Here is a 13,521-nt window from a genome sequence, read left to right as displayed (position 1 = left end):
GCAACCTTGCTATGTGCTTGATTCTGTTTGTCACGTCAGCGTCAATCCACCGGACACAGCATTCCCACACCGGTTCTTCATCTTTCACGTTCAGACATTCGTCACTCAACAGGCCGCAGATGTCCTCCAGCTCCACCTTCATCAAATCCGAACACTGCCGGGAGACTTCTAGAAAGTTCTTCAGCACGTATTTCCGTGCAAATTCATACAACGCGGTACAATGCCGCTGTTGGCCATAGAGCATGACCCGAACACAGTTTTCTGTCCGCAGGACGCTTTTGATGTACTGGATACACCGTTCCTGCAAACTGGGCATCCCTAGGAAATCAGCCGCCGCGTACATCTCGAACATATCCTCCTCGGAGATGTCCAGCTCACGCAGGTAGGCATACTTGATGATTCTCTCCATGATCATCCCCCGAATTCCACCGATCGAGATGTGATCCTTTTCGCTGGGCAACGACGTCGTAAACAACGTCCGAAAGTAATCGCTACATGAACCCAGGATCGCTCGGTGTACTGGGAAGGTCGACTCGTCTTGGGTGATTGTGGCGTCGCATAGCGTATTGCTCAGACGCATCTCGTCCAACGCCTTCATCGCCACGTAGCTGATGCACCTTCGAGGAAGTGACGAACTGCTGTTCTGATCCTGAAGATCATGCTCCATCTGGCAGTTTAGCATTTCTGGGTGGTTTTGTGTGGGCTCAAGAGATTGAAGCAGTTCAGAAAAAAAAAACGCCAAAATTACTTTGCACAGGGTCTTGATTTTGGTCCACAAGGACGGTTCGAAAAAGTATAATTGAGTTACGAAATAAATTGCACAATCTATATGTGTGAAATGTCAAGTCTACGCGAAACTTGACGGAACTCTTGCATAGACTACTAGGACTGTATTGCATTGCAGGTCAGGGCAAAATCACATCTGCACCGGACTGGAACATTAGTCCGCCCGATTCACACTTCATAAATTTCACGTGACTCGAAACCAGAAGGCACCTACCGAATCTAGCTAACATGGTGCAAACGATTTCATGGTGTTCGGTTTTCAGCAGCCATCCGTTCACCAGACCAGCCGATGCGATAGAGTACTCGCGACCTAGGACTTGAACGCGCCACAAAGCGAGAAACATGGCTTGTCGCACAATCTTTAGAAAAATCAAAAGGAAATTCTAATGAACTTGAAGCTCTCTGAATTGATGCTTGCACTCAGCATCACCGACTTCAACGATGCTACAAGTACAGCAGTCGCAGCGGACGACCGACAACCTACGACGCTGACTGTTTGTTAATTAGTGTGGCTACAAGTTACATTTGTGTGGTTATGGTCGGATAGAGCACTTTCGAAACAACTCGCCGAAGGTTGTTGTTTTCTTCAAGATCGCCGACCAGGCCGTAATTATCACTCTAATTAGCAGCAGAATTGAGAAGGCATACACGGCGGAGCTGACCTGAGCGCTCTGCATTGCATTTGCTGAGAATAAAGGGTTTACTTCGAAGCCCTTCAAAGCTCGACAAGATTGAAATTTAAATGAGCACAAATGAGTCATTCTCAAGAGTTTGCTCGATCGATAATCTTTCAACAATTCATCTGAGAGATATAAATTTGTTGACATTGAAAAATGAAATTGCTCACATGCGAATATGATTACCTCAATTACAAATGTTTGATGATTCGCCGCGGTTGCACTCAAACTTACACATGCCATGTGCTCGAATTGGATTAAATAGACTTACCTGAAAAGAGAACAGAAAGAAACAAAAAAATATTTATTGGCACTATGAAGTTCTTATATGTTTGATAAAAAGGGAGGTCTTTGGAAAACACAAATATGGAAATTATTAACAATACCTATCTGAGATTTCATCGAAATTTGTATACCGAGTTTTTCCTGGAAATCTATCACCAATGTTTTGCCAATACACCGGTGAAATGGGGCATTTCCCAGCCCAAAACACGAAAAAATATAATAATTAACCTGGGCTTGTTAGGGGAATGTCTGTAAGTAAAAAGAAAATCGCGCGTTAAGTACTGTTCCTTTGAGTTCCACTAAGAATTTGCATCCTTTGACAGATACGTATTTCGACCTCAACTGTAAGGTCGTCTTCAGTGTTTTGACTCGACTTCGAGTCAAGTACAAGACACTGAAGACGACCTTACAGTTGAGGTCGAAATACGTATCTGATAAAGGATGCAAATTCTTAGTGAAATTCAAAGGAACAGTACTTAACGCGATTTTCTTTTTACTTATGAGAAAATATGCCATATGCCACTCGACTTGAGCCGAGTGAAGTACGAGACACTGAAGATGGCCTTACAGTTGACGTCGAAATACGTATACGAATTAAAAGAAACAGTACTTAACTCGACTTTCCTTCTACTTACAGGTATTGCACTAACACGCCCAGGTTCATCATCATCAACGAAAAATGTCCAATGTTCTCGTTATGCATCTAAAATACACTTTGGAAAACACGGCAGCGTTATTTGACAAATTTCACATTGCATTATTTGATAATGAACATCAGGTGCACCGCGAAGCAATTTATTTCCAAAAAATGCACCGCGTGACAAAAGGTCTGAAAACCCCTGCTTTGGAGGAATTCCAGCAACAATTCTTGGAGAAATTCACGAAAAAAAAATCATTTAAAAAAGTCCATCCTCTGGATTAATTCGCGAAAATATCTTTGGACAAATGCCTAAAGGAATCTTTGAAGGAGTTCCTGAAGAATGCAATGCAGGAATACCCGAAGGAATCATTTTAGGCATTCCTGAAGAAATCCTTTAAAAAAATCCCGATGAATTAAGAAGGAACTCCTGCAAAATCATTTAAAGAATTTTCAGAGGTCTTACAAAAAATGCTACAAATGCTACAGGAGGTATTCCTGAAGAAATCCCAAAGAAAATTCCTAAAAATTTTCAAGGGTGATTTTTTGAAGAATTCTCGAAAAAAGAATATTTGGAATAATTATTGAAGAAATTCCTAAAACATTGTTTTTTTTTATATATTACTGAAGATATGCTTCATGAAATATCCTGAAGTATTCCTTGAGAGGTCCTGAAGAAATCATAGCAAGATTTACTAAAGAAATCGTTGCAGTAACTTTTGTGAAGAAAAATGGCTTGTGGATTCCTAAAAGAACCTTTGCGTAAAAACGTTAGCAGAATTTCTGAAGAAATCTTTACAGACAGTCTTAAACGAATTTCTGGAGTTTATTTTGGGGAATCCTCAAGAAATCTTTGATAGAATTCCAGAAAACAAGTGGTGAAATTCCCAATGGAATCCTGGCAGGAGTTTCCATAAGAATGCTAAAAGAAACTCAGGAAGTAATACTTGGAGCAATTTCTTGACGAATACTTGGAAGAATTTCTGAAAAAAAATATCACTAGAAAAAAATCAGAAGGAATCTTTGGGGGCGTTCCTGGACGATACCATGAAAGAGTTTCTGAAAAATCATTGTTTGAATTTCTTGGCACGTCTTGTGAGTGATCCTTTCCAGAGGGTTTCCTGAAAATATCATTAGGAGCTTCTCCTAAAACATCTATGGGTAAATTTCTGAAGCAATTTTTAGAGAAATTTCGTAAGGAATCCTTGGAGGAGTTCCTGGGGCTATTTTTGGTGGTATTTCTTAAGGAAAATTTTAAGTTATTCGTAAAAAAAAATATGTAAGAAAATTCAAAAAAAAAAATACAATATTTTTTTTAAGGAACTCTTTGAGGAATCCTCAGATAAAGTTTTGAAGGAATCTTTGGAATTCATAACTTATTTGTAGAAATTTATTTTAACAATCTTGCCAGATTTCTCAAAGGAAATCTTGAAGAAATTTCCGAAGGAATTCATGAAAGAATCACTAAAGAAAAAAAATGAAGGGCTTCCTTGGAGATTTCTTTCTTTGAATAAACTCTTGTGCGAATTCATAAAGGGATCTGCTTGGATTAGTTTCCAAAGCATTACTTGGATAAACCCATATAAAATATTATTGAAGGAATTCTGAAGGAATTCACAAAAGAGGCTTTTGAAGGTACGCTTCTGAAGGAATTCTTTGAAAGAATTCCTGAGTTTCTGAACTCAAAGAAACTCCTTATTGAATCCATGGGAAAAATCATGGTAAAATCCAATGAGGAATACCTAAAAAAAGAAGAATTCGTCAAAGAACCCTTAGATCAAATCTTGAAGGAAACTGAGAAGAAATCCTTAGATGAATTACAACAAGCAACGCCAAAACCGATCCCTATGGAGTACCGTCGTGCGGGGCTACTTTTGAAATGCGGGGCTACTTTAGACACTTTTGAATATGGATTTTTTGAATTCAAGGGTTCCTCCGGTGATTTAAGAATTTCTTCAAGAAATCGTTCAGCAATTCCTCCATCACTTACTTCACGAATATTTGCAAAGATACCTTCAGAAATTACTCCATTAATACCCTCAGAAAGTCTTTTCAGGATTGTTTCCATAATGTCTTTAAAGATTTTTTCAGGCAAGTCGAATATTCCTTCATGAAGCGTTCCTTCTGAAAAACTTCCAAAAGATCCTTCAGATGTGTTTAACATAATATAATTTCTCTAAGAATTTCTCTTGAAGGAATTTGTTCGAGGGTTCTTTCCGGAATTTCAACAAAAATGTTCTCAAACATTCTGGGATTCTTCCACCGATTTCGTTGGGAATTCTATCAAAAGTTATTCCTCCGAAGAGTTCCTCGACATAGATTTTTTGTATTGTTTACAAGAGTTTCCTACTTTTCAACGATTTCCCCAGGACTTTATCCTTAGATCTCTTCAGGATTTCTCTACGGTTTACTTCTGAAATTCCTTCACGACATCCTCCAAAAAAAAAAAAAAAAATTCAACACCCGCAAGAAAACTTTCAGGAATTAGTCCCAGAATTTCATCGGGAATTCCTACAATAACATATCTAGAAGTTCCTCCAAGGATTGATTCGGGGATTCCTACACAAATTTCTTTGGGAATTTGTCCAAAGATTGCTTCAGTAATTACTCCAAGGAGTTCTTCAGCAGCTTTTCTACAGATTACTTCGGAATGCCTACAGAGATTACTTCTGGAACTTTTCAACGATTTCCACAGGAACTCTTAAGGTCTCGTACTTGACTCAACGAGACACTGAAAACGGCCTTACACTTGAGGTCGAAATACGTATCATTCATAAGTTAACAGTTATTATTCATCTTAGACCCACTAAAGCAAGGCGTTGTTGGATACCATAGAGGAGACGAATATTACCGATATTTAAAGCTTTCTGGCCTACGACGGGGAGTCAATGAAGTCCACTTACGCTCTTATGTTCAGTCTACAGGAGCGTTTCACTTTCACTTCGAGAGAAAAATAGCGCTGACGGGCTACGGTTTTGGCTCCTCTTGCTTACGCTCGCTTAATCATGGATTTGCCGTTCCTTCGTTGCACTATCTTCCTCCTGATATCGTCTGTGATGCACAGGTGGTTTTGATAGCGGCACATTGATCTTCTACGTTTCCACCTTCTGGAATATCCGGTCCTAGACGAAGGACCTTTTCACCGCAGCGTCTTCTATTTGGCGTATGTTGAAGCGGTGCCCGATTTACTCCTGCTGATGGATCTTGGCAATGCGCACCCGGATCTCACCGAACAAGACGGTAGAAAGCAACATCAATTATGAACATCAAGAAGGCTCCGGTTCATTTTCGGTTGATGCAAATGCGGTCGATTTGATTCTCCGTCAACCAATCACTGGGAAACTATGTTACTTTGAACACTGGTCGATGGAGAAAGAGTGATCTCCCGATCACCTGGTCGCTGTTGCCACAAAACTCTGGAAACAGTTTGCCGTTCGCGCTCATTTCTCCGAGACCCGACATGGCATGTTCATAGTCAGAGTTGCTAGAACCAATCTTCACGTTGAAGTCACCCATGTAGATTTTGAACACCACTCTTTGGAACTTATTCATGACAACATTCAGCAGGCTGTAAAAGCTATGAGTCATTGACTACTTATGCCAATTTTCCCTGCTGGGCTAGGATTAATATATTCTAAGTGGCAGTTCTTCTTCTTCTTCTTTTTTTTGGCTCTACGTCCCCATTGGGACTTGGCCTGCCTCGCTTCAACTTAGTGTTCTTTGAGCACTTCCACAGTTATTAATTGAAGGGCTTTCTTTGCCTGCCATTGCATGAATTTGTATATTGTGAGGCAAGTACAATGATACACTATGCCCAGGGAGTCGAGAAAATTTTCCCGACTGGAACGGGAATCGAACCCGTCGTCTCCGGATTGGCGATCCATAGCCTAAACCACTAGGCTAATTGGAGACCCTGAAGTGACAGTTCTTATTCGCGCTAAACAGCAGGTTTTTGACCTAAGGTTTCCTTTTCACCGTGGAGGGTTTGCCACTTTTGGTGAAGGAGAATTTCATATTCAGCCTCTGGATGCCAGAACAGACCCTGTTTGAGCTGCACGTCTTTGATGAAAACACTCTCAGGACGCGCTTCCCCAATCCAGCTGAAGTCAGAAGGACCATAGAACCCAGGCTGCAACTCTCAGCTAAGCACATAACTCTTAGTTGGGCACACGGGGAGGATCCAATAAAATCTAAAATTATGCAAAGCGCTACCCTAATACGTAGAAAATTATCCACAGAACCACAGAATATAATCTTACAAAGCCAGGCTTGAGATTATACTTGACTTTAATGATTTTATTACCGTTCCGATGTCATCCGAGTGCTATCAACCGGTAGCAGCCCTCTAATATGTAACGCCGTCCAACAACGTCTTCATCTAGAGAGTGACGCTGGCGCTTCGTATGGATTACCCCACGACCCCGACCCCGAGAGGATGATCACTGTTATGTATGGGATGGGGTCGTATAATAATGTGAAGAAAAATATAACATAAGCTTAAGAGGGCTCAACACCAACAGCAGCAACATAACCGTACAAATGTTGCGCAATTTGAGCTCTGGAAAAAAAAACTAGGCTGCGTTAGTTTATGTTTGCAGATCGCGTGCAGTGGAGACACAATTTTGTGTGTGGGGTTTTTTTTGCTCGACATTTTGGCTTAGGTGAGACTATATGGAGATGTATGCTTGCACTTTGTGGAAAACAATGCAGTTGAAGCGTTGAAATTTATGAGCCTATTGTTGCTGATTTTTCGCTTTAGAGGTTTGAAAATGGAACTATGTGTTGCATTAGTGCTCAAGGGAAAACCAGTGTTGTGATGGATTATCGTCTTCCTCGGTTGTCAACGTTACACATTATCTATAATTTCCGTTGAGAAAAAATAGAGCTGAACTGGAAGCTTCCAACAAATAAAATATCAATCGTAAGCATTCAACCCATGTATTGTAGGAAAAAGGTAGGATGCTAATAAGAACTAACCTGGTTTAGCATTAAGGACTGTTCATTAAAGAAAGTGGACATATGTTTACCAATAGTTTAGAGTTTAAACTAAACAAAAAAATGTGAATTTTTGCTCAGTGTGTAAAAAACATTGTTCACTTCGGCAACACATTCAAAGAAAACGGAAAAAAGTGAGAAATTTTGAGCGATGGGTTGGATTAGCTTAGCGACTAGCAGATAAATTCTGCACAAATGGTGTTCCAAAAAATTGTCGTTTCGAGAATTGGCATACTGGTACACTTCCGGGACCGCAATTTTTCAACGCTGAGCAGGGGACAGATGTGCTAGATGATGTAGGGTACATCAGAACCAAAAAAAATGGGAAAAAGTTTTTGGTGTGGCAAGCCAATTGCTCATGCGGCTTAAACTTATCTTCGTATTTCACAACAGGAACAATCAACGATAGAAATAACATAAAGGAATGCATCAAAAAACGACTTCTACCCATCTATCGAAAACATACGGATTCTCCATTGTTTTAGCCGGATCTGGCATCTGCTTATTACGCTTCTTATACACTAGAGATGTTCAAGACGGAAAAAGTCGATTTTGTCGAAAAATGGCAAAATCCACCAAACTTCCCTGAACTGCGTCCTGTGAAAAGATACTGGACAATAATTAAGCGGCATTTCATAAAAGATGGAAAAGAAGCAAGCTCTGTTGATTGCTACAAGAAAATTTGGTCTGTGGCACAACGAAAGGTTACGAAGAAAGTTGTGCAGAATCTAATGGGAGGTATCAAGAGGAAAGTCCGAACGTTCTTCAGAAACGCGAAGTAAATGTTCAAACTCACGTGAATTCGGCCACATATATGTTGATTGTCTTATATAAAAAATAAACTTATGAATTTGTTCGAAAATAAATATTTTATATTGAAAAACAGGTGTCCACTTTCTTTAATGAACAGTCCTTAGGACTATCGTCAACATCATGAACACCAGAATTTTCTTCTGTTACAGTGTCGTGCTGAATTTCAGTGCAACGTGAGATTTCATTAACGCTTAAAGCGATAAGTAGAACAGCTAAATATGGCAGATTATGCACGAATACGGATTCCCGGATAAACTGATACGATTAATCAAGGCGATGATGGATCGAGTGATGTGCGTAGTTCGAGTATCAGGGACACTCTCGAGTCCCTTTGAATCTTGCAGAGGGTTATGGCAAGGTGATGGTCTTTCGTGCTTGCTGTTCAACATTGCGTTAGAAGGTGTAATAAGGAGAGCGGGGATAAACACGAATGGGACGGTTTTCACGAAGTCTGTTCAGCTGCTGAGAGAACCAAGCTAGCATTGGGAAAATTTGGCTGAGACATCGATTTTTGTGAATCGATTCGAATCGGATCAGCAGTATCGATTTAACGATTTAATCAAATGCTTTGAATCGATGTTTTCACATCGATTCGATATTATAAAATATTGTAAAACTATATATGATTCGTTTGCTGCATTTACTTCAAGTTCAAGGTATGTTTTATTTGTCGAAATAAATTCAATATCCAAATGTGAGATTGCCCATCGACAGACGCGCCAATTTGGAAAAATTAATGGGGGGTTGGGGGGATTGGCAAAGCCTGGTTTTACAGATTTTTTGTATGGGAAAATCGAAAAATCGTCAAATATTAGGGGGGGGGGCGAAACCATGCTTGCCCCCTTAAGTTAGCGCCTATGCCCATCGAAATAATATCGAGAAATATTCGCATGAGAAACTCCCCACGAATCTTCAAAGTGGCTCCACCATAGTTTTGAAAGGAGTTCCTCTAGAATTATGAGAGAGATTTCTTCAGAATGCTGAAAATGATTACACCAGAATCCTGAGCGACACTAGCTAGAAAAGAAAGCAAGACTTTTGCGATATTTTGGTAGGAATTCTCTCTGAATTTAGGATTTTCCTAGCATCCTGAGAGAGATTACTTCATATCTATGAGACGGATTGTCTCAGAATCCCGAGAGGAATTCTCCCAGAATCCTGTGATAGCTTATCTCAGAATCCTATGAGAAGCTTTCCTTTGGGATACTCCCAAAATGTTTCAGAATCCTAAGAAGGATTATTCCAGAACCCTATGATGAATTCTCGCGGAATCCTGTGAAAAATTCCGAGAACGGTTCTTAAACATTCTTGAGATAAATCCATTTACAATACTGAGAGACATTCTCATAAAAGATTTTCGGAATTCTAAGATGAATTTCCAAAGAAACTTAAAGGATATGACTCAGAATCCTGCTTAGAACCCTAAGAAAGGTTCCCTTAAAATACTGGATGGGATTGACAAAGAAACCTGAGATATACTCTCTCAGAAATCTGGGAAACAAGGATTTGAACACTCACTTGGAAAGAATTACACTCACTTGCAGTTTTCTCAACTCAGATGCATGCAATCAAGAAACGATGTATGGACGACTTTTACCTTGTGATTTCGTCTAAAACTTCGCCGAATAGAGAAGGGGTCGCACACGCATACCGAAGTCGTGAGGGAGCTGCGCAGGCAACTCTCCACGAAGTGAATGTAAATTACACTCACCTCGTGGAGAGTCGCTTTCACAGCTCTGTCATGACCTTGGGATTCGTGTGCGACCCCTACTCTATTCGGCAAAGTTTTAGACGAAATCACAAGGCAAAAGTCGCCCATACATCGTTTCTTGATTGCACGCTTCTGAGCAGAGAAAATAGCAAGTGAATGTAACTCGTTGCAAGTGAGTGTTCCCATCCCTGCTGGGAGATAGGATTCCCTGTGAAGAATTCCTCCAGAATCATTTTGAATATTCTTCCATAAATCCCCTCAAATCCTGGGTGGAATCATTTAGAATGCTGAGAATAATTCTGCCAGAACCCCGATAGGTATTCCCCAGAATACTACGAGTGATTCCCCCAGAATCCTGAGAGGGATCATAAGAGGGGCTCATCCTGATTCTTAAAATAAATATATCTAGAAACCTAAGAAGGATTTTTCCGAAAATCTGATATGGATTCTGCCTGGGATTACTTCTAGAATGGACATCCCCAGCATCCTGAGAAGGATTCTCTGGAATTCTGAGAAAAATCTGAGGAAATTCCTACATTCCTGCAGAATCTTTGAAAGGACTTTCCTAAGCTTTTGAAAGGGATTGTCCCAGAATTTGATTAGGATTCCTTTAGCATACTTAAAATTGTTACACTAGAATCTCAAGAAAATCTTCCCATAATCTTGTCAGGGATTTTCCATGATAACTAAGAGGGACTCTCCCAGAATCCTGAATGGATTTCTGTGAGCAACTACTTCAAAATAAAGAAAACAGAATTCTACTGGGATTCACGTAGAATGCTGAGATAGATTTCTTCCGAATCCTAAGAAGACTCACAAATCTATGCGAGGGATTTTCCAAAATCCGAATTTCTTTAGAGAATTCTGCCCAGAATCTCGAGAGAGATTCATCATTAATGAATAAGTGCTCTAGAATCTTGAAAATATAGCTCCAGAATCGTAAGGATTTCCCCAGAATCATTAGACAAATTCTCCAGAATCTTGAAAGAAATTTCCCCAGATACCTGACGGGGAATACCCCAAAAAGACGAATTTTCAGAGAATCTTGGGAAGAGTACCCGCAGAATACTTAGTGATATTCCCCCAGAATCTTAAAAGGATCTAACACAGAATGCTGGGAAGGATACCACTAGAATCCTGCGTGGGATTCCCTCAGCATCATAAGAAATATTCTCCCAGAATTCTCAAAGGAATTTCATCACATTTCTGAGAATGCTGATTGTGATTCTCCAAGAAGTCTGAGAGGAGTTCCTGAGAATGCTAAGAAAGATTTTTTCAGAATTCTGAGTGGGATTCTAAGTGGGTCTTCCATAATCCTTAGAGGAATCAACCCAGGTTATCCAGAAATTTCTTAGAATCCTGAAAGCGACTTCACCCTTGGAAGGAAATACCCCAAAATCGTGAAATGAATTCCCTTAGAATCCAAAGATTCTCTAGAATTCTGATAGGCATACCCATATAATAATGCTGAGAAACATTCCTCTAAAATTTTAAAGGGACTTTTCCATAACTCTGAGGATTCCGCTAAAATTCTGTAAGAGATTCCGGAATTCTATTAGGGATTTCCCAAGAATCCTGGGAGAGATTACTCCAGTTTTCTAAGATGGATTCTCTCAGAATTTTTAAAGGAATTCTTCCAGTATCCTGAAGGCTTTCTTCAGAATCCCGTAATCGATTCTCCCTAAATCCTGTGACGGATTGCCTTAGAATCCAGAGAGAAGATTTTCCTCGAGATTCTCCCAGAATGCTTAGACGGATATCTTCAGAATTCCCTGGCGGATTCTTCCAGAATCCTGAGAGGGGTTGTCCTAGAACCCTAAGAGATTGGACTCCTGGGAGGGATCGCCTGAGATATACAGGTATGCCACGATTTAGTAAACCCTAGATTATATAGACCCTCGATCTTATGTACATTTTTTAATGGTTGAATTCTACAGTGTATTATATAAAAAAAAGTTAATATTTTTGATCGAAAGAAAAATCGAATGTAAAAAATCGATACTGAAGCTGCACTTTTTGAACTCAAACATTGTCGTTCTACTGCTGGGAAGCCTGCAAATGTGTTCTATTTGCTTTAGTAGGATCCCAGATACTGCACTGTCCCAATAGTCACTCACCTTCAGCTGGACCTTATACTTTTCTACTGCTACCCACCGGTAGACCATGTTGTTTGTTCAATATATGTCTACAATCTAATTTTTGCACTCCACCAGCTAACACCTCAAGTTACTGTTGTTCCTCTAATATATGCTCCACTAAATGAAGCCACACCGCCATCTCGGCGGCGACGAGACACAACCGCAAACCCAAACGCCGCCAGAAGGCATCGCGGGCGGGTAGGCGGTCCTCATTTGAACACCCTCGTTTAGCAATTGCGACATGTGACTGCCACTGCACTGGCCTGCCCAGCCGAACCTCGGCTACCTACCTACCTACATGAATGCAAAATTCGAAGAAAGAAAAAACTGTCACGGCAGTAAAAATTCAATAAGACCCAAATGACATTAGCAAAGTGGATACGTTCGGCGCAAACGGGGTGTTTGACTGCATGCAGGACGACTGAAAGTGATAGTAGATTAACATATGTAATTACAATAATTTCATTATGCACTCTGCTGTAAACCGGGGGACTACTCGCGACGCTAATTGTCAACTGGTTTTCTAACCGCAGCAGAGACGAGAGAAAATTTTCCGTATGAAAGTAAACAAGCCATTCAGATGGGTTGTATACGATTTGCTCTCGATATTTAGCAAAAGTGAATGAATAAGTGAATGCCATCTATAATGTGCGATAATTGGACTGAATGTGAACTTTAAGGATTACGACGACGGAATGGAACAGCCATTTGGAAGACGGCACAGAAATGCAGGCATTTATTGATTAGGTGACGTATGTTACGTCATTATATATTACGAACCTTTGCAGTACTGTTTTGTATAACACAAAATAAATTTGAGTAATTATTGCTAAAAGCAGGTCGCTGGTCATTTACATTTTAACTAGAATTTCAAGTGTTTCCTGTTAATCCCCCACTCTCCAAGGGACTAATAAGTGAAATTAAGGTTTCCTGTTAATTCTTATTCCATTTATCTCGTAATAGGGTGCGAACACCGAACATTTTTTTTAACATAAACATCAGTTTTATGGAAACTAACAATACGTTAGAAATTTTAATCAATTTTTTGTGGAACATAGTTTTTGCATTAAAATAAGCACTAATGGCCAAAATAGAAGCACTGCGTCAGTTTTAACCGTGTTCCTCACGACCATAAATTTCTCGATTTTTGTTAAGCTAGCCAAGCCAAGTGGCAATCACAACGTTTGATTGCCTTGATAACAGAAACATGTGTTTGATGAACAAATTACAATTCGAATTGCGAAAAGAAATCCACGTACTTCAGTGGGAATCGAACCGACGACTCCCAATTCGTTAGATGGGCGATTCTTTCCTCCAAGCTACGGAGCCACTTGACCATCTCCGTCCTTTGACACAAACTTAGCAATTTAATGTTAAAATAAGCTTATTCACTGTCGCCCTTCAGTTAGATCCCATTACAAATGCGTGTAGTCAGGCAAACAATTGTTTATTTCATGCACTTTCATCATATGTATCAAC

The 13,521-nt window shown here is 40.0% G+C and overlaps 1 protein-coding gene across 2 annotated transcripts in view; it reads right to left on the bottom strand.

Annotated features, from left to right (window-relative positions):
- Positions 1-13,521, bottom strand: part of LOC109421539 (GATA zinc finger domain-containing protein 11) — a 321,415-nt gene that overhangs the window by 74,372 nt on the left and 233,522 nt on the right. The gene's annotated exons all lie outside the window — the stretch shown is intronic.

This window comes from Aedes albopictus, chromosome 2 (genome assembly GCF_035046485.1).
Source record: "Aedes albopictus strain Foshan chromosome 2, AalbF5, whole genome shotgun sequence".
Taxonomy (NCBI): Eukaryota; Metazoa; Arthropoda; class Insecta; order Diptera; family Culicidae; genus Aedes; species Aedes albopictus.
This window is presented reverse-complemented; position numbering and strand designations above follow the sequence as displayed.